The following is a 22039-nucleotide window of genomic DNA, read 5'->3' on the forward strand; positions in this document are numbered from 1 at the left end:
TGTTGTGAGAAGGATGACTCCGGCTGAGTTGACATGGTGACATTCATAGGTGCCATTAAACTCATGAATGTGCTCACACCGGGTTCCAATCTCACACTGCGTAGACCACCTTCTGATTATAAGCTGGCTCCCCAGGTATCCTGCTACAGGAATAACATGTGCTGAATTGAATAAGAAGTTTCCTTCAAAGGAAAAAAAAAAGATTTTGGCATTCAAAATTTATTTATTAGTCTTATGAGTTGTTTAATGTGAATCTGCTCTTAAGATGGTCTTGAAATGCCAAGAAATGGGACTTCTAATTTCTCAAAGTCTAAAGAAATTTTCATAAAAATTCACTGAAGTAAAGCTATTCTTTGAAGTCTCTGGGATGATTTTCTTGAAGAGCTAGACCGGGAGGCAATGTTTTTCAGACAGAAGGAGTTGATGGACAGTTTGAGACATGTTCAGGGTGTGCTGGCATGACTCGGGGAAAGATTTTGAGAGTTTAATTATACTGAGGTGGGATGGGGAAGGAGGAGTCAGGGCTGGAAAGGTACACTGGGGCCAGAGAATAAATGTACTTGCCTTTCAGGCAAAGCACTATGGACAATAAGGGACTTTTCCAAGGAAGATTATGCTGAGAGATGATACAACCAATGTTTCAGTCATCTACTGCTGGATAACAACAGCGTTAAAGTGTATTGGCTTTAAACAACAATCATAAATCCTGGGAGATGTGATGCACTGAGACCATCCAAGTCTACCCTGTGACCAGTCCTCTGGTTTGGAAAGAAATCTGGTGATGGGAAGGAGAGATCAGAAAGAGAGAGAGACCTGAGAATGCAAGAACAATGAAAAGACAAGTGGCATAGACAGGAATCTGCATAAAAATTCTAAATCTGGACTGACATCTACAGTCCTCAGAAAATCTAATGAGATGAGGAAGGCAATAATAGGAGTATATTTTTTAGACCCATAATGATCAAGTCTCTCCCCTTCTCTATCCTTTAGAAGGGGATCAGGATTCCAAAGAGAGTTGGATAAAATTGAACAATATATTTTGCATAAGGAACCTTAAAATTTTTCCAAAATACTATGAGCTTTGCTTATAGTCTGTTTGTTACCTTGTTGCACGTTTGCTGCCTTTCTGTCCCTCTCCATAGTCCTCCTCACCCCCACCTGAGCTGAGAGAGTACATATTGATCTCAAGTCTGAGAAACTCTTAAAGAAGACAGAAGGTGTGAGGAATGGTCACAATGCTATTTTCTTCAACACGTTCACAGCCGGTGTTATCTGTGAATCTTCCTTAGTAATCAAGCACTAGTCTAGGTGAAAAGAAATGTATAGTCTTGTAAAGCTTTTTGTAAAATTTCTCTTAAGTCATATGAGCGAGCGGAAAGTACTCAGGATTTAACAAATTCAAACCCAGCTCTGCTTCTAAGAAGCTTGGTGATTTGTGGACAGTTACCAAGCCTCTCTTTATCCACAGAATAAATGCACTGGACTTGATATTTTAAATCTCTTCCAGCTCTTATATTATATCTTTTATAAGCATTGACACTCCTTGGAAACTTAAGTAATATCTTCCCCATATGTTCATTTCATGTACTTTGATTCATTTTCCTTCTAAAATAGGGTACTTGTCTTGTTGGGATTAGAATCAACAAAATCCAGATTTCACAGGCTAATGGAGCCAGAAACCAGAAATCAGGAAGGACTGAAAATCTCATAAGATGCTCAGATTTATACTAAAGATGCTGTGGTTACCCACAGTCAGGGAAGGTTTTGGATGAATTACCCAAGGGACCAATACATACAGGATTTGGAATTTCTGCTATAATTCTAAATAAATTTTCCATAATAAATTTGTTGCATTAAAGAATGGTAACCGTCTGCCTCTTGTCATCTGTAGTACTTTACAGTGTTACTTGTTTTAGAAGTTTAAAATTTATCTTATTTATATTCACATATTTAGGAAGAAGAACAAGAGATTTTGATATAGGCGTGGGTAGAACCAAGTTTTGACATGGATGGAGCACAAGGTGTGTGATTGATGTATTCACATACATTCCTTTATTCATCCCAATTTTTGAATGTTTACTGTGATCCAGGTAATGTGATAATTGCAATGAATAGAGAGATAATTAAGTATCTGCCTTCACAGTATTAACATTTTAGGAGAAGGTATAGCATTTGCAAAATAATGTCATACATATAGCAGGTATTATGGGGCACTTAGAGAGAGAACATGGTTGGGACATGGTATGTTAAGAGAGCTTCTTGGAGAAGCTACATGCTAGTTGAGACAAATTGTGGGTGATGGAATGTCCCAGGCAGAGGGGAGATCCTAACAGTTCAAAGACTGAGGAGATGATGCTAAGGAAGTGGATAGATTTCAGCCTAACCGGAATGTAGAGTATAGTGTGGAAAAGGGTAGAAAGGGATTCAAAATTCAGCTGCAGGTGTCAGCAAGGGAGACCCCGAAGGATACAATTAGCCATGAGAAAGGCATCTGACAGTATTCTAAAGGCAATGACAAGCCACTGGACATACTGAGATGGTCACTGACATGATTTAGAACATTTACTATGGCTGAAGTATAGAATGGAAATGGAACATTACTGGAAAGTCACAGGCAACATACTTAGAAAGGATGGCATATAACAAATTGAGGTGGTAGAAAATAGAGGGTGGCACTCAAGACAAGTGAAAGAATTGGAGTTATAAGTCAACAGGTCTTGATGATGGATTTGACGTGGAAAGAAATAGAAAGTTACCAGGTTTGACGCCCAGTTTCTTATCTTAAGTACCTGGGTTGGTGGAAGTTGGATGAGCTATGGATCCCAGAAAAAGGAGCAAATGGGGACTGACAGAGGAGAAGAGGGGTCCATTTTAGAAGCACTGTCTCTTTGGAGTTCATGTGACCTCTGAGTGGAAATGTCCAGTAGGCGGTTGGATGTGGTAGTTTTAGAACTCAGGAGAAAGGCTGGAGATGAAGGAATAAAGTAGTAAGTCACCAACATAAACACAATAATAAGGATAATACATGCTTATTTAGAACTTACTATACCCAATCACTTTAATTACTATTTAAATATTTTAAATATTTATATTAATATAAGAATAATAATTTATATTAATTAAAACCTTATATAAATCAAATAACCCTTTGATGTAGATACTATTGTTATTCCCATTGAACAGATGAGAAGACAAAGGCATGGAGAGTGATGGAGCTAGGACAGAATCCAGACAGCTGGCCCGAGAGTCCACACCCCTCAGCACCAAGGTAATTGAAGCCACTGGAGGGTGGATGGATGACCCAAGGGAAATATGTAGAGTGACAACAGAAGCAACCTCAGAGAGGACTTGGGGTTCTTCAATATCATCAATATTTCAGAGACCGGAAGAAAAGAAAAATATGCAAAAGACATTTAGAAAGAAGGCGATAGAGGAAGGGCAAGATTGTATTATCATAACGTAGAAGGAAAAGTCATGAGGAGCAGTCAGTGCTGTCACATTCTGCTCAGAAGTCTGTGAAGGTTAGCCCTAAAATGTGCTCACTGGACTTGAAACATAATGAGCACAAGTGGAACTGCCTCCTTCGCCACATTGTGCTGAAGGGGTCGCTCTTGCTCTGGGATCTAGTGATTGTCCGCCTGGGTTTTGTGCCTCAGAATTATTTGCATCATTTTGAGATGCAGATGCCTGTATCCCCAAACCAGACCCAAAGACCTGGAAACTTTTGAGGTTGAGAGGAGCACACACACACACACACACACACACTTAAAGCCCCGCAGGAGATTTTGATGCCCATCCAAAGTTCATCAGCAGCACTTTTACTCACTGGGGGCTCACTGACCACGTGGGGGCAGTGACTTGATACATCCGTGTTCTAGAAAGATTTCTTTGATGACTCTGTACCAGCATGGGGGAGGAATAGGGGCCAAACAACAGCAAAGAAGAGACCAAGATAGTCCCATATTTTGGGTAAGCACCGAAACCTGGGCTGATTGTTGTAACTACTCTTTGAATTTCTCATACTTTTCACTTTCTTGAGGCAGATTCTACCATGTAGACCTAGTCCCCGAAACACTGGAGTATTTGCAATACGAAAAAACATTTCACGGTGAGTTTTCAATGACTCGGTTTGGCAGCTATGAAGTTCAATGGTCTGAGACATGGTTGGAAATCAAGGGCTTCCCTCGACTATGCTGTTTAGTTAGAAATGTGCAAAGTTTTTTTCTCTGTGGCTTAGAAACCATACTTTGATATGTCTGTGATTCTAAAAGCATTGGGGGGGAGGGGTTCCAATGGAAAGGGCTGGGTTTTATTTATTTATTTGAAAGAATTACAAAGAATCGAGGGAGAAAGGCATTGTTTTCCTTCCTGTCTGCTGCTTTGCAAAAAGCCTTAATTGAGCACAGCTGTGATATGGCATTGACCTACAACAGGAAATGAGTGTTTCGATAATCCTCCGTTTTCCAAAGCGCTTCTTAAATGTCGTGGGGGAAATACTAACAACAATGCCTTTTGAGATTAACCGCGAAGGGCTGGCTCTAACTCACCGAACTATTTCAGAAGACCCCCATTTTCAAAAAGATTCTGAAAGCGATCCCTTTTCTCTAAGCTGTCAGGACACAACCAACATCAAAATAAAAAGTGAGGAAAAAGAAGAAAAAAGACGTGAGTGGACAAAATAGGGGAAAAGGCTGTGGTTCCAAGCAGAATTTTTCTTCTCTGCATTGTGGCTGCCAAGTACAATTTCATAGTTTTTGATTTAGGAGTAATCTTCTCTAGATCATTTCTTCAGTGGGATTGTGGCCAGGGATGCAGTGCTGGGCTCTTGGACGGGGTTCTTAAGCACTCTGCAATGATGCAGTTCAGGAAGAGCTTTTTTTTTTTTTTTTTTTTAAGACTTTCAAGGTCAACAAAGTTTAAGGCTAATAGCAGCCCTATGTCACACACACCCTTTCCCACCACCGCCCCTAGTTTGTCCCATGATTTATTTGGATTCCTGACAGATAACTCTGGCCCCGTGGCCTTGTAGCTGGCAGCACAGGACAAAGCTTGCTGTAGATCATTTGACTGCAACGTCTTTGGTCATAGATTCTTGAGTTTGGGTGAGCTGCAAAGTGTGCTCAAAATTGCAATATGTGTGTGTCCTATTTTTCAAACAGGCTTCACTGACAAGAGAAAATTATGACCATTTTCATCCTGTTTTTTCTTCGGAAATTCACCAGTGATTGAGTTCAGCTTGGAAAGCATTGGTTGAGTACTTAGACAGCCCTAAGCATTACGCTGTGTGTTGGTAACACACAGATCTACCTCCAAGAGGTAATGGTTCAACTCAAGAGCCTGCAAACTTTTCTATATATGGTCAAGATGTCAAAATTGTAGGCTTTGTGGGCCACATACAGTCTCTGCCACATGTTCTTCTTTCTTATCGTTTTACAGGCATTTAAATGTAAAATCCGTGCTAGGATCATGGAGCATGCAAAAAAAAAAAATAGATCCCTGGTTTAATAGAGTGATAAATAATACAAAAAGGATAGTTTCACACATGGAAAAACCATAGTTTGGGCCATAAGAAATTACTAATTGTTAGCCATTTGTCAATGGCAATATCATATGATCCAACCTATGTAAGTCCAACCTACTGTGCAATTAAATTCAATTTCATGTGATCCAGCTGATGTAAGTCCAACCTATATTAAGTTACAATGTCAAATGTAAATGCATAGGGGAGGCAATGGATTGAAGCTACCTGGGAGTATCTCATCAGAAATGTGAATTTTGACTTACATTTTGGTAAGCAGACAGAGAAGAGAGGGGAGGAGATGGAGAGAATCCAAGTAGATAACAGAGTTCTGACACCAGCGCCCTGCCCCTGCTGCCCGTGAGGCTGAAGCACAAAGCGAATAGGAAAGATGTACTTGGGTCAACTTGGGCCAGGGTGTCCAGAGCTTTGAACAACTTGCTAAGGAGTTTAGGCTTTAACCCACAAGCAACAGGAGTTGAAGGCGTCGCCAGAGAAATGCTGCAATTCAATCTATGTTCCAGAAAGTTAACCCTCGTCAATGCCAGCTAGTTCCCGTGACAGCTGTGCACACGTTGTAAAAGACATTCCTTTCTTGGATCATGCTCCTTCCATACACTGGAAACGTTATCAATTACATGGGTTTTGTTACAACAGAGCACTTTATCATCTGCTGAAAAGTTGTCATAATAAAATGTAAAAAATCTATGACGTCTGCCATGTAAATGGCCCTTGTAGGGGTGGCTTCTTTTCCTATGAATTATGTATGGCACTGATGTCTCTGGAAGCAGTGTCACGTTGACAGCTGTGAGCAGAAGAGCTAACGCTGAAGTAAGTTAGGAAACTTTACTTTTTTTTAATAATCCAGATCTGAGAAAGACATGATAAATCGTGGAGGTGATGGATGTTACTAACACACAGACATTCAGTGAGGCATTGTGCAAAGATAAAGCAAGAGAAGGATTTACACATGATTCTAAGAATTGTATCTGAGAAAACTGACTAAAGAGTTTTGCCTTTAACTGTGGAAGGAAATGCATGAGCAGAAGCAAGTTGACAGGGACTATGGAGAGTTAAATTCTGCACATGTTAAGTGCACAGTCCGTGTGAAACCCACAAGCAGTTTCCAGTGTGCATCTAGAACTCAAGAATGGCATGCATGTGATTCCTCAGAGTGTACAGATATGCGAAAATCTGAAAGCAAAGGGAAGAATCTAGAAATCAGCAGAGAACAAAATCACAAAGTTTAAATAAAAATTTCAGAGGAAAACCAGCTGCAAGTGTTATCATTGTTTCAAACAGGAGGAGAAACATTCTAGGTGTAAACCTCAAAATAATACCCTCCCACGAGTAAGTCTGATGGCTGAGTTAGGGGATCAGCAGTTACCTTTGTAAGAGCTGTTTGAATGGTGTGGCAAAGAAAGAATTCAGATTTCTGGAGGTTCAGAAGAGATGAAAGGGGAAGGTTAGAAGACAGTCAGTACATATGAAATACTCAATAAAAGAAGACTGCATATTTAATAATTACATGCATGCATCGTATATGAAAGACAAGTGAGAAAGAAAAAAGATATTAAATGAACTTTAAAGTTCATAGATCGACAGAAGAATGTGTAAAGATATATAGTAGTACATGACCAGTTGCCCAATGAGCAGACTGCACAAGAGGTGTTATGAATTTAGATATTATTAGAACTCAACTCAACTTTCTTTATTGAAGTGTCTTTCACTATCTTACCAGGCTGTAGGGATCTACAAATTAGAGAAAAGGAAGATCAGACAGCATTTTCTATAGCACTTGAAGATATTTGGAGGAGACTGAATGAGTGGACCACTTGCTGCAGCTTGACCTTTCTAAGCTACCTCCATCAGAGTGGAATCCAATAGCTCTGCTTCTTCTTAATGACCTTATCTTGGGTCTGAGGATTAAAGACAAACCTAGAAATCCAATCACTTCTCCTAAAAGGAAAAGCTATTTCTCCACACAGTAATTCTAGAACTGCACGTATTAAAGTTGAATGTCTTTTTAAAATTTGATGTTGGTTTTCCTCTCCTTCCCTTCTCCTCTTCATCCCCCCATCCACACTACAGTTATGGGGACCAGGGAGCAATTTGGTGTGTTTGGATTTTCCAAGGCAGTGGTTTTGTTCTGAGGAGAGTTGTGTGAGCACATTTCCCTTCCATGATTAAACAGAACCAGTGTTTCCTCTGACCCCCAAGACCACACACTTTCTTTTTTCTGAGATAGAGGGATAAGAAAAATCTTCCACATTGAGCGGCACTCCTGGCTACTCCTCTTTTGTGCACAGGCAACAATCTCCCTCTGAATCTCCAAGTGGGCAACTCCATAAATTATTCCCAACAAACAGAGCAGAATCACTTGGAGTTCACACGGGCTCTGATTAGACACAATGATACATTCAGAAGGAGCACACTGGAGACCAGATGGCATTTATCATCACCGGCCTATAGAGCACACCTTCAGAGCAAATGACGTTTCTGAATCTTCTAGACCATGGAAATATTCTTTCCCCTTCCCTGTTGCTGAAAAGCCCAGCAGGAATACAGAAAAGTCAGAGTATTCAGAGTGGGAATTCCTAAAATTTGATCAGACAAGCAGGGTGGGAGAAGTGTTTTATTTTGGTGAGGAGATACCAAGGGGTGAAACTGCAGCTTAAAATTTCCAAAATCTATCGACCTCACTGAAGGTTGCAGCTGAGACTCACTGAGGTTTGGATTATCTGATTTTAAGTTTCATGAACAAGGGAACGAGGAAATGTATTAATGTGTTAACTATGACATCAAACTCAAAAAATATTAAACATACAAATTGAATATGAGGGTGGACTTGCTGATTTCAGCCTAGACGGTGTTCTTGTCTTGGAAATTCTTAAATGTCTCACAAAGGTAAACACTTTGCAGACTTCCCACACAGTGGGTATATCTGAGATTGGAGGACGAATCTGCCTGGTTGTCTGGTTAGAAGGAACTGAAGTTGTTGAGAGTCTGGAAGAGGTGTTCATGCTGCTGAGAGGAGGTTTATAAAAATCTGAACTGGGGGAACATTCTTGCTCTTTTTTTTTTTTAACTGATTGCAAATACTTCTATATTTTAGAAACAGATTAACAAGACAATTTCAAAAATTTACACCAAGCCCAGTCGGTCCAAATATACCAGAAAGCTACTCCATCTGATTCCTACTTTACCTATTACTCTGCAGATATTTGGTGTCCGTGGATGTGTGTGGGGGCTAATGGTTTCCTTGCTTTGGTAGTTTCAGATTTTCAGATAGCCTCTCTTCTTAGGACTTCCCCCAGGCTGCCCCACGCCCTTCCTCCTGGCTGCCTTGGCTTCATTGAGGCTGTTTGCTCAATTGCAGTCCTACAAGAAGTACAAAAAGAAAAGAGAGAGGAGGGTGGGGAGAAAGACAGAGAGAGGGGGAGAAAGGAAACAAAACTCTCCCTAGGCTGCATGACCTCAGATCTGGAACAAGGTTTGGCAAGGGTAGAATTTTAAAATGGTCCATTAAGTTGAGCACCAAAGCTTGTGTTTGGGTTTCATTTCTTGTCGTGTGAAATGAACAGATTGGCTGTCTTATTGAGATAAAAGGGGCAGATCTGAATAAGGACTTTTATGGGCACCGGTGAATAGGTAAGTGGCCTTCCTTTGGGGCTAGAGATAAATCCATTAAGAACCCCCAACTCAAAAAACTATGTGACCCAGTTGCTAGTGGGATGGCAGAGAAGCAAGGAAGAACAGACATGACGCATCAAAAATCATGGGTTTTTACTGATGGGTTTTGAGGGGCAATGATGCATAGAAAGACAGAACTGTATGTGAGGAAGTGGCTTGGATGATGACTGGGGCTGTTCTCTGAAAAGAGGGTCTAAGATACTGTCGTAGAAAAAAATCAAAATGAGAGAAAATGTTTTAAATCACAGAACCGCAGCAAAGATGCAGTCTTGGCAATAAACGCTGATCTCCCCCTGCTGACTTCAATGTGGTTGTGCCAGAGTGAGTCATGTGCATGAATTCATGTAAATTATTTATTGAAATTCTCTTGCCTCCCCTTCAGCCACGCCTTGTCGGAGAAGGAGAGATCCCCAGACCACTTGACCTTGAACTTGCTGTCAGGAACGTTTTTAAATGACTCATATAACCACGGGTACACATCCCTGCGGGAGCAGCTAGAGCCTCAAAATGCCCCATGTGAGTAAATGAGGGCGAGCATCTCTCCCTGTGATCGGCGTAGCCTCTCCCCAGCTCAGTACCTTGGGGGGCCTTTGCTCTAGAAGACAGGGAGGACCGCATGTGGGGCGGGTGGTACATCTGTCTGACTGTTGAGACTTTAGCTCAGTTTCCTTTTCATTCCCCTTTTCTGTCTTGTTCTTGCTCTCCCTCGGCTTAGAGCTTCACATAAGAGGTGGAGTTGTGACCCATTGATTTTCTCTGTGTATCTCTATCATCGATGCTTCAAACAAACTGTGAAGCTCTTTCTAAATTTTTTTATTACTTAGGATCAACATCAACTAATGATGCTCCCCACTAACTGGTATAACACAGAGGAGTTTATGCATTGACAGCCCGAAGGAAGGAAATTCATGAAGACAAAGAGACACACTTTGAAATTACTTATTGGTCTTTCAAATATCAGTGTTCCTATTTCAAATGATAAAAAGAATTTGTGAAATTTAGCATTAAGAAGATCTGTACTGGGAAATTCCAACAAGCAAAGAACACAAAGAGCAACAACAACCAAATAGAATGAATAATAACGTGGTCCTTTTATTAGTTCAGTAAATCCTGCGCTAGTTGCAAGTAAACTGTCTTTTCCTTCAAAGCACTGGTCAGTTGTCAATCTCAACTTTGATGGCCATATTAAATTTTTTTTTTCCAGTAAATTGCTAGGAGAAACATCACACTTGCTCTTGCATATTTACTTGGTTCGAATGTTGCCTTGTGTAAGGTCATTTAGTTTATGTGTCTCCCAATAAAAAAAATCTCAGTACATCCTGAGACAGCTCTGAGGTTACTCTTCCTCTTATAATGGAAGTGGGCAATGGCATTGTGTCTGCTCCAGGTGTCTCTCCTCCTTCCTGTTCACTTTCTATGAGTCAAAGAATCAGCTTGACTCAGCAACTTGACTTTGCAAGGAGTCAAGGTTAACCATGAAACGTTTCTGTACAATCACAGTATTTAACATTAGAAGCATAATCCCAGTTGTGGATACTGTACTGGACGGCACAGAATCAGAGCGTTTTCATCATCTCAAAAAGCTCTATGGGCAGCACTGGTCTAAGGACTTCCCAGAATATTTATTTAAAATATCCATTACAGATTGAGATACTTCCTATTGAAGGTTACTGAGTAAAAGCAAAATGAAGTGTACAGTAGGAAAGGACATCATTTGAAAACAGGACATTAAATGTGTCTTGCACAAGAATAAAACAAAGCTTAAAAATGTGGAGCAGTAGTTTTAATGTTTTGAGAAAGCGTACATGTGGAGATAAACAATCGGTATCTTTTTTTAAAATTTATAAAATTACATTAAAAGTCACTAGGTGCCTTTTTTTTGAAGTATATTTGGGTACAATGTATCAACTTCTGGTGTACAGCATAATGTTTCAGTCATGCATATATATATATATATACATATATTTGTTTTCATATTCTTTTTCATTAAAGGCTATTATAAGATATTGAATATAGTTCCCTGTGCTATACAGAAGAAATTTGTTTTTTAGTTTTATATAGAGTGGTTATCATTTGCAAATCTCAAACTCCCAAATTTATCCCTTCCCACCCGCTTTCCATAAGATTGTTTACCATATCTGCAAGTCTGTTTCTGTTTTCTAGATGAGTTCATTTAGTGTCCTCTTTTTTGTTTTCTTTTTTTCTAAGATTCCACATATGAATGATATCATATGGTATTTTTCTTTCTCTTTCTGGCTGAGTTCACTTAATATGATGATCTCTAGGTCCATCTATGTTGCTGCAAATGGCATTATTTTATTCTTTTTTATGGCCAAGTAGCATTCCATTGTATAAATATACCACAACTTCTTTATTCAGTCATCTGTCGATGGACATTTAGGTTGTTTCCATGTCTTGGCTGTTGCATGTAGTGCTGCTATGAACATTGGGGTGCACATATTGTTTCAAATTAGGGTTCCCTCTCGAGGTATCAATCTATAGCTCAATTTTTCCTTCGGGGATTAGGAGAGCCTTTTCCAAAGCCCCCCTCTTTTTAGGACATTGAATTTTCAAATTATCAAGTATTGGTTTCCTAGTATCATTAGTGACTCTCAAGTCATTCTCACTCATTTCAGAGCTAAGAGGGGTGTCCAGAGAGCACATGTCGCTTTCTGGGTCACACAGCTCCATTACCTCCAGCAACGAAACACGTCTCCTGGAGTCCCAATCCAAACAGCTATTGTCTGATGGACAAGGTATATTCAGGACATCTACTTAAGAATCATTTCTGGGGCATTATCTTACCTAAAAACATTCAAAGCAGAGCTTTCCAGGACTCAGCGTTCCCTGTCTCCTGTGAAATGGGCAGTTATTTACATGTAAACATTAGAGCCAGATGTAGCTAGGTTTCCTTAGGCAGTCAGTTCCCCAGAGTCATATACCCAAGGCTGACCCTGAACTGTCTAAATGTTATCCCCTGAAGTTTGCAAGTCTCTCTACACTTTCTCAAGCAACTTGGGAAATTAAGCCATCTCTTGCAGGTGCATTTTGTTCAGGTAAGAGTCTTTGTAGCTGAAATAGTGTGTTGAATAAGAAAGAAAAATAGATAGTTGCAGAATTCTTTGTGATATATATTGCCAGAACCAAAGAAAGTACTTCCTATTATTAAGTTAAAGGTTTTATGGGAGGAAAGCAAACTATCAAGCATATAAACCTGCATTAAATTAGCTCAGCTTCCAAAGAGTCATATCCATGCATGTGTAAGGGAAAATTTGTCCTTGGGGCCTGAATCTGCCAGGCCTTGAGTTCCGGAACTTACTCTGGACAGTCTTAAGTTTTACATTTCCTTAAGTGGTTGAGTATTGGCTTGGCCAAAGTCTCCCTGCCTGCCTGCCAAGTCTCCCTGTCTGCTACACATCTGATGGCTTCCTGCTGGGGCTGCTAACTTTTGCTGTCTGACAAAAGAATTAAAAATAGGACCTCATCAGAGTAAGGCCTAGATAATTAATGTACATTTGACATTTCAGTGAGTTTACGCATTAAAAGACATTTGCTTTCTTTAAAAAACTTTTTATTATTTATTTATTTATTTATTTATTTATTTATTTATTTATTTATTTATTTATTTATTTATTTGCAGGAGGAGGTCATTAGGTTTATTTATTTATTTTTAATGGAGGTACTGGGGATTGAACCCAGGACCTTGGGGTGCTAAGCATGTGCTCTAACACTGAGCTATACCCTCTCTCGAAAGATATTTACTTTTAATGTATACTCCTATTCTCAACTTTGCTTGGGGTTTTTTTCAGCTACTCTTTAGAACCTTTTTGGAATTATCGTTATGTTTCCTCTCCCAGGAGAAATCGAATTCCATGTGCTTTGCTTATCTGGTTTCATGATTCTTTGTCTCTTTTCCTGACTCTCTCATTGATTCTAAACTGGACCATCACTTTAAGGCCCAATGGTCCATTCAATTTAATACACCTTTTTACTTTCCCCTGAGTAGGGGCAGCTGGCCTTCTGTGCTGGGGATGGTCAGGGGAGCCACGGAGCAGGAGTCGTCCCTCATAGGAGGCTGGAGATCTGAACTTTAAGAGAAAATCAGATTGCAGGGATAATGTACTTTCTGAGGAAGGATGGAACCAAACTTAGCACTATTTTTTATTGAAGTCCGACTCTGTTTACCACCTCTTTGGAACAGAATCCAGGTTAAAGGACCCTACAACTCAAGCCCAAATAAACAAACCCCAAAACTTATGTATATCCATACTCACTCCCTGTAATTCATCTGTAAACATGTGGCTTTCCAAACAAATGTAGATATTTAAATCCCTGGGTCCTAAGCATGGGTTTTGAAATATCGCTAATGATCCTCCTTAGTGTCTATTATTTAATCTGGACACATAAGTTTGGAAAATAAGCCTTTCTTACAAGTTGTTGGAATATATTTGATAGAACATTTGCTAGGGGTAGAGAACGGTTGTTTACAAGGCCAGAATATTGAGTTAGATTGCTTGGATTCTAATCCCAGCTGTTACTTACCTCTCTGCTTAATTTTCCCATCTGAAAATAGAAATAATAATAGCACATACCTCATAGGATGTTATTAGGATTGAAAAAGAAAATATAAAGAAAGAACTTAGAAACATTAAATACTTTATCATTATGAAACTCACGATGGTGGTTTATTATGGTAAGTGGGAAGTCTGTCCCAGGCAGCCTTGTCCAACAGCCTAAAGTGGCTGATGCAAGTCTTTTTTGTCTTCCTAGGATCACAGAGGCTAAAAGGATGCAGATCCCTGCTAGTGTTGGGTCTGGGAGGTCAGAGAACTTGAAGTCCATTTACAACTAATACTTACCTGGCTAAATACAAGAAGGTGAATCAGGTGTTACTACAAGGTCAAACTCAGGAGTGCCTGCAAATCGATTCTTCTCATTATTCCTTAGGATACAACCGAAGTAGCCAAATCAAAGGCCCGGATAAAAATGGTTTACCAAAAGTCGATGCATTTCTCTCTCCTGTAACCTGATCCTAAGTAGTCCAGGTCTGGTATGGCCGTGCTCTCACTACCACAAGCACATTCTAGCTGCCAAAAGAAGAGACAAGGACAAACGGAGGCACTGCTATTTTCCTTGAGGGCATAAACCGAAGGTCAAGCTCATTGTTTCTATTCAAATGCTTTTGGTCAGAATTTTTAGTCAGAACTCACATGGCCACACCTTTCAGCAAAGGAGGCTGGGAGATGTCTTAGATGGGAGGTCATATTAAACCCACATCCCCCTTCAAGTATGAGGGTTCTGTTACTAAAGGTAGAAGAGTGGGAGAATGGAAGAAGACTAGATACGAATGGACAACTAGTACCATCTTCCGCAGTTCACCCTTCTTATATGCATTACGGCTTCTTCAGGAATAGAATGATCCATTCCTCCCCGGAGTCCATCTAGTTATGTACCTGCAGCTCAAGGTTTAAGACCTTTGGGCTGTACGATGTACTTCCCTTTCATTCTGAGCGTGTCCCTTCATTGCCTTGCAACCTAAAAACTAAAATGTAAGTGTTTTACTTCAATCTTAATCCCTACTCTACCCGATAGAGATTGATGGAGAATGAAGTGGGCAGAGGCTGTCTCTAATAAAAACTTTCCTCTCGCGAAGGTTTGGAATGGGGGACACAGAGCAGGTTGCTCTTCATAGCAATTATGACATCTTGCTGGGCAGGGACTGGGAGCATTCTCAGTCCTGCCAGTAGATGAAGTTCCTGGTCTAGCACGTTTAGTCCTTGCTGGTTTATTTTGGGGACCATTTTCTTCTATGATTCTAGGTTCTTCCTCTTGGAAGTTTTTCTTGTATTTTGCACTCCGTGGCCAGCTCTGAAATGGGCACTGGCGAGGATTCCCTTCTTGACACTTACGCAGCCCCAGGGTTGCTGTGGATGTCAAACAGCCGCAGGCTTTGAAGGTCAGGCTTGTGGCTTCTTAAATACCTTCAGTAACCTGGTAAGCTTCTAGCCTATTTGCTTTTGGTCAATCCTACGTGCCAGGAGCACGTCCAAAGGTATCATGTAAGTATATATATATATTTTTATACTTGATAATTTGCTCCTTTATGTCCTAGCCTCAATAGTCTGCCCATCTCCATCCTTTTCAACTTACTGGAGAATCAGTGGCATCCTACTGAAATAATGGATGGCGTCTTTCATTGGATTATGGAGAAGTAGAGCCTCAGACAAGTGCTCATGCAACAATGATTCATTAGTAAGTGTGATCAAGGAAAACCGATAAAGGAGTAGGGAAGTGGGACAGGATGTTAAGGATGGCAAGCAATGCCAGGGGAGGATGTCATTGTCTCAGCTGCCCAGGGGACCCTGGAGATGGGATAGTGGTGGAAGTCATACCTTTCAAGTTCTAATTAAATAACAAGGGAGCCAGGGTATGTACACTTTTGCACCCACTAGTCATCATCGTTTTGGGGCTGCCCCAGGTTAAATGAAGGAATTTCTGGGTCTCTCTCAGTTTGAGCCAACGCAGTTCCAGCAGCACAAAGGCAGCCTGTCAAAAAAGAGGTGCTGGCGTTGGCTCTGGGGAGAGGAAGCAGTCCTGGGGCTGGTGCGTACTAAAACCTCAAAGGGATCACGGTGAATCCTGGCAGAGGACTGCACTGCCTGCTTGGGATAGGGAGGCAAAATCCTGAATCTGATAGCTAACTCGGTGGGAGGGAGTGGGCAGAGGCATAGTCTTGCATGCTATGTGCACTGCCTTTGCACCTCTTATAACCAGAACAAATTAAATTCTTGTCTCAAATCCCGAGTGCCCCACCCACACGGCACCACAGATACACTTGTTTATCTTCCAGAGTTTTTTAAAATGCCCATTCAACCATAGAGGCATAAATTTCTATTTTTCTTCATTTCATACATGATGTGTGGCTTGCCATTTTCATCCACTTACCCCGTACTTTTATCACTTAATGTTATACCTTTAAGTTCTTTCCATAAAACGACATGGACGGATTCCTCACTTTTTATTAATTCACGGATCATAATTCCATTGTGTATTTAATCTGACTCCAATTAATAGAACATTTAGGTTATTTTTACCCCTTGCTGTTACACAAAGTACTGCGTAAGTATACTTGTACATATATTACACACACAATTTTGCACCTACGTCAATATATCTGTAGAATAATTCTCTAGGTATGTGATCTTTGGGCAGAGGGAATAAGCTTCTGAAATGTCAGATTGCCTTCTACAAGGGGTGGTATGAATTTACTCCCCCACTAGGTGTGTCCGAGAGTCCTTTTTCCCGCAGCTTACCACCAAAGTGAACTGTGAAACTTTTGGATTTCTACCAATTCCATAAGTGAAAATGGTATCAGTGTATCGATCATCTATTTCTATGTGCTGCCCCCCCAAAAATGCTGACTTGAAATAACCACAATTTCTTACAGCTTATCATTCTGTGGGTTGGCTGGGCAGTTCTTCTGGTTTTTTCTGGGTTTCCTTATTGGGCTACATTCAGCTGGAAGGCTGCTGGGACTGGATCTGCTGGGACAGCCCGGAGAGCTGGCCGTGTCTCTCCCTGTGGTCCTTCATTCCCAAGAAAGCCACACTGGGCATTCTCACAGGGTGGCAGCAACATTCCAGGAGGTCATTCCAAACGTGCCTCACATTTCCTGATGTCCTAATGGCAAGGTGACTCACATGACCCAGCCCAGGGTCCCCAATGAGGGAACCTCGCAAGATCATTACCATCTGGAGGCGTGATTCATTTCAGGGGCAGTTGTGGTCAGTCTACCAAATTTAATGTGGTTTAGATGTGCATTTCTCTTATTACAAATGAGTTTGAACATCTTTTCACATGTTTAACAGCATTTTCCCCTTGTCCACTAAATGTCTAATACATCTTTAGCCAATCTTAATTCTCCATAGTTTTATTGGTCTTTTTCTTCCAGATTTTCAGGAATTTCTATATAATAGATTGATTGCTTTTTTATGGTGTGAATTAGAGATATTTTACCTTTTTCAAAAACACGATTGCTTTAAAAATGATCAATGGTGATATTGTAGTGGTGGGTCTTCTTTGTTTTGTGTAAGCATTGCTACTTATTTTTGCTTTTCGAGAAATTTTATGTGATGCTACAGCAGAACCTCTTTTTTATTACTAATCATGGCAATTAATTAGATTTTTCCAAACTAATTTTTTTTCAGACTTTTCTGTCATATATGGTTTCAATTTTTAATGGATCCATGATGCTGCTGTTCTGGTTAATATTCTTTATCTATGTTAGCATGGTAGTCTTTTCTACATTTTTAAAGAGCATCTTTGTACGGTGCCAGCCCTCCTACTAGTTGCTGAATGCGGTTGATTTTCATGGAGTCATTATTTGTCGGATTTCCGGGCGTGTGGGGAGACGGCAGGGAGGTTCCCAGGATAGCCATCCTGGCGACACCACTGACTCAGACTGCTTCCCGCATAGATGGCTTCTCTGCGCGATTCGTTGAATCCTTTCGGTAAATTAAAAAATACGTCATTTGCGTTTCAAAACAACATTTCCCCCAAAGGAAATGTGTTTCTTTGGTACTTTCCGAGATGTACTCTTGCTGGATCCTTCTGCTCATACTGTGCTTTGTCTCTCCACCCATTCCTGGGTAACTGACTACTTTCTCAGCTGCCGTTGGAAGCCTCCACACCTCGTATCCGCTCCGAGTTTCACTGAAATGAAGTTTATGGGTATTCTTCTGTCATCCCTCTTTTTGCATGGATTGAGTTTCAGTCTTATGTTTGTTGCTAGAAATATAATAGAAGTTTTAGTCTTATGGAAAATAATTTCGGAAAAACTCTTACTATATAAGTAAGCTGCAACCATATTTCTGCAAAATTAAACAGGGAAGACTCGCAAAGATAGTTCTGAAAGAGTATGAATTGAGAAACGTCTAGAGAGAAAAGGATTTTGGAATCCAACAGGCGTGGGTTCAGACGGACGCTTATCTAAGCCCGGGCTGATTTATCAGATGCAAATTATTGCAAAATTCTCGGCTTTTACAGTTTCCTCATCTGTAAAGTAATACTCATAACGTTTCTTCAGTGCGTTCTTAGGAGGATTGAACACAATGTATTTTTAATGGATTATTCTCGGTAGGTGTCAGTTCTCTTTCCTATCCCATGTTAAAAATAATGATTTGATATTGGCATAGTAGTAGAACAATGGCTGGGAATAAATAGCTTTAAAATCACTGAATATATAGAAAAATGGACAAAGAAGTTTCTCCAAATTTGCAGAGTAAAGTACTTCTATCTAAATAGTTGGAAAATGCTTATGCATTTTGAAAAATGGTAAACTTTACCTCTCACTTAAAATCAAAAGACATGATCGTGGTTGATGGCTTCATTCTGTGTCCACTTGTCTAGGCTAGGTGAACAGCTGACTGGTCAAATGGTGCCTAGATGCTGCTATGAAGGTATTTTTAGATGCAATTAACATTTTGTTAATTGAGAATTAATTGACATATATCACCATGAGTTTAAGGTGTGCAGCATGATGCATTTGATTTAATATATTGTGAAATGATGACCACAGTTGGTCTACCCCTCATCTCATATAGACAATAAAGAAAATAAAAAAAATTCTCCTTGAGATGACAACACTTAGGGTCTACTCTCTTAACAACTTTCCAGTGCATCACACAGCAGTGATGACCGTTGTCTTCATGTTGTACGTCACATCCCTAGTACTTTTTCATCTTCTAACTGGACGTTTGTAACTTTTGACTAACTGTCTCCAGTTCTTCTCTCCTCTCCCCCGTATTGGGGAACCATAAATCTGATCCCTTTTTCTATAAGTCTAGTGTGCTTTGTTTTTGTTTTTTGTTTTTTGATTTCACATAGGTGAGATCATACAGTATTTGTCTTTCTCTGTCTGACTTTTTTGACTTAGCATAATGCCTTCAAGGTCCAAAGGTCCATCCATGTTGTCACAAATGGTAAGATTCCCTCATTTTTTATGGCTGAACAACATTCCATTATATACACATATTTACCACAACTTCTTTATCCATGCATCCATCCGTAGTTCCTTCAGTGATTTCCATGTCTTAGTCGACTGTTTAATGATGCTTCTATGAACACAGAGGAGCAGATAGCCTTTTAAATTAATGCTTTTATTTCCTTTGAATATATTCCCAGAAGTGGAACTGCTGAGTCACATGGTAGTTCTATGTATAATTTTTTGAGGAACCTCCATGCCGTTTTCCATAGGGGCTGCACCTCATGGCAATCCCACCTGCTCTGCAAATGGGGAAAGCCAGGGGGCTGTGCTCTCGCTCCAAGTGTCGCTGTCACAGGGTGTTGGATGTGCTGTGCAGCTTCCCACAAGCTGTGGGGAGTATCTTCCTGCCTCCCCTGGCCAGACAGGCTGGCGAGAGCACGTGCCACAAGGTTTGGTTAGTTCCTGACTTGAGCAGCTGAAGGCTGCATTCAGTAATGAACAGGGATGTGAATGTTTCCCTTTCCAGACGTAGCAGAAGCAGCAGCTTTTAAGCCAATAAAGCCCTCTATTGTCTGAACTCAAGCTGACCTGCACCTCAGTTTCCCTGGCCGAAGACTGTCAGCTGTGTCTGCCCGTGTCTTGGTTTGAACATCGCCATCTTATACAGCTTCCTGGCCAGACGGGGCCGGCTGGGAGACACTCTTCCATGCAGGTGGCGCTATTTCTCAGTTCCCTTGGCCGCATGGAGGAGGAAAGTCCACTCTGGCCTCACCTAATAGTTCCCAAATACGTGTTTCAGCAGGAATGGGTCAGGCGCTAGCTACCCCCGTCCTCAGGTAGGAATTTCTTCCCCCTGCCTGAGTGTCACAGTGGAAACTCCCTGCCTGGTACTGAGCTTGCTCTGGGCCCAGTCAACTCTGCTCACCTGACTGCAGCCTTAAGCTTTGCTGACGCCACAGCTCCTGGGTGTCCTCACCAGCCCTCTGGCCCGGGGGGGCCAGGGAGTCACAGTGTGTGGGGCTGTGTAGCAGCTCCCTTGCCTGGGAGGGGTGAGAGGGGTCACTCCAAGCAATTCCTGATTGTTTTCAAGCAGGCTTCCTGATTGAGAGGGGCCAAGAGCTACCCTCAGTCTTGCCTATGAATTAAGCCCCTGGCCCGGTCCTGGCAGGGGAACCCTTCAGGCCCCGTACTGGCTTTGTTCTGGGCGGGCTTAGCTCCACCCACCTGCCTGCATCTCCAGTGTTGCTGTTTACAGCATGGCAGGTGCTCTCTCCAGCCGGTCTGGCCAGGAGGGGCCAGAAGATACTCTCCACGGAGGGTGCACCTGTGACTCAGCCCCCTGCCTGGGTGTGGACAAACCAGGCTCTCGGGCCAGGGAAACTCCTTGTTTGATGATCTGAATCAGGCAGATCTGCAGCCCAAACAGTTCGCTGGTCAGAGAGCACCACCAGCTTGGTTCTGCCACTGAGCGAAGCCCCTGCTGGGGAGTAGTCCTTGGGTGTTGCGATCTATCCAGGTATAAATTCAGTCTGCTGAGATCTACATGCTGGTGGTTGTGAGCCCCTCGCCGTTCTGTGTCACAGTCAGATTCCCAGTGGTTGCGCCTCGCAGATTGTCCAGGGTTTATCGTTGGGTGAAGCTAAGAGGAGGGGCTCCCACAGAACAACTCACAATCCTGGGGTGGGTTGCTTGTCCCTTCTGGGTTGTCTGTTCGCACCAGAGGAACTGGAGGCTCAGGGACCCCTCTGCATGGAGCTGCCCTGGCCTGGGGAGCGGGGACACTATGGAGCCAGTATGCAGCTGCTTCTGTTTACCTGCTAATTCAGCGTGTTGGTTCTGTAGCGCAGGGATGTGTCAGCCTCACCAGCATTTCCTGGGATTCTCTCAGTGCTGTCTTGTTCATGCCTGGCTGTTGGCTGTTGTTCTTGTGAGGGGACGCTAAGATGGGAACAACTTATGCTGCCATCTTGGTGACATCACTCTTACATGACATTTTTATTTAGCAGCTAGACCTCCAGTTTATTTAGTTCCATCTATGGAGGAGATGCACAGGGCAAGGGATGTGGGAAAGACACGGAGCCTCTGTGCCCTCTCCAAGAAGGCCAGTCTCCCCTGATTTCCACATGTTCACCAATCCGGAAGCTCCCGCTGGAATAATTTTGGTGAAGACAGTTTATGGGGAATTCTGGAGTTTTTCTTCACAGGGGAAGAAGCTCACCTACTCTTTGAGTGAGGTCTAATCCGTGTCTGTGAATGATGTTCAGCCTTCTACACGGGAGGCACCTGCCCTCCACAATCTGTAGAGCTGAGATTTAGAGACAGGGTCTGTCGCTAGGGTCTCCACACACGTGAAAGGGAGCACCAGCAGGCAAGGGGACGCTGCCTTAGAGGGCCACCTGCCATTTACTGAGAGATGACTTTCCTCAAAGCTGGAGCTGCTCTGCTTGAAAAGCAAGATTGCATTCCTCCCAGCGTTAAGATTGGATCCTGAGTCATTTCTCCATTAACCCTCCTCACAGCTCACCACGTCCAACCTTCCAATCCAAGGAGTTGGCAACGTAGAGCACTGTGATTATAATGAGTGATGGAAAACTGGTGCACAGTCAGGTGTCAAGGGGGACGGACACTCACATGTTGAGGAATCCACGCCTATTTGGCAGAAGCTAGAGTCTTCCAGGTCTGCATTGCTTCAAGAATAGGTGGCAGATGCCTCTCAATTTCTGGCAGAAAACATCGGCGCCTGGGGTTTCTCAAATCTCCTGCAGAGGTGAGTATTTCTCCATGTTCCCCTTGCTAGGTATAAGGTGCAGGTAAAAGAGGTAAGAAAGTCATAGGAGAATATG

The 22039-nt window shown here is 41.7% G+C and overlaps 1 long non-coding RNA gene across 1 annotated transcript; it reads left to right on the forward strand.

Moving 5' to 3' along the window:
- Nucleotides 1-8976: 8976 nt before the first annotated feature.
- LOC141578334 (uncharacterized) lies at nucleotides 8977-10592 on the forward strand. The gene is made up of 3 exons (XR_012508538.1): nucleotides 8977-9169; nucleotides 9594-9727; nucleotides 10036-10592. It is a non-coding gene; the product is annotated as an uncharacterized LOC141578334 (long non-coding RNA).
- The last annotated feature ends 11447 nt before the right edge of the window (nucleotides 10593-22039 follow it).

The sequence above is a fragment of the Camelus bactrianus genome, chromosome 1, assembly GCF_048773025.1.
Source record: "Camelus bactrianus isolate YW-2024 breed Bactrian camel chromosome 1, ASM4877302v1, whole genome shotgun sequence".
Taxonomy (NCBI): Eukaryota; Metazoa; Chordata; class Mammalia; order Artiodactyla; family Camelidae; genus Camelus; species Camelus bactrianus.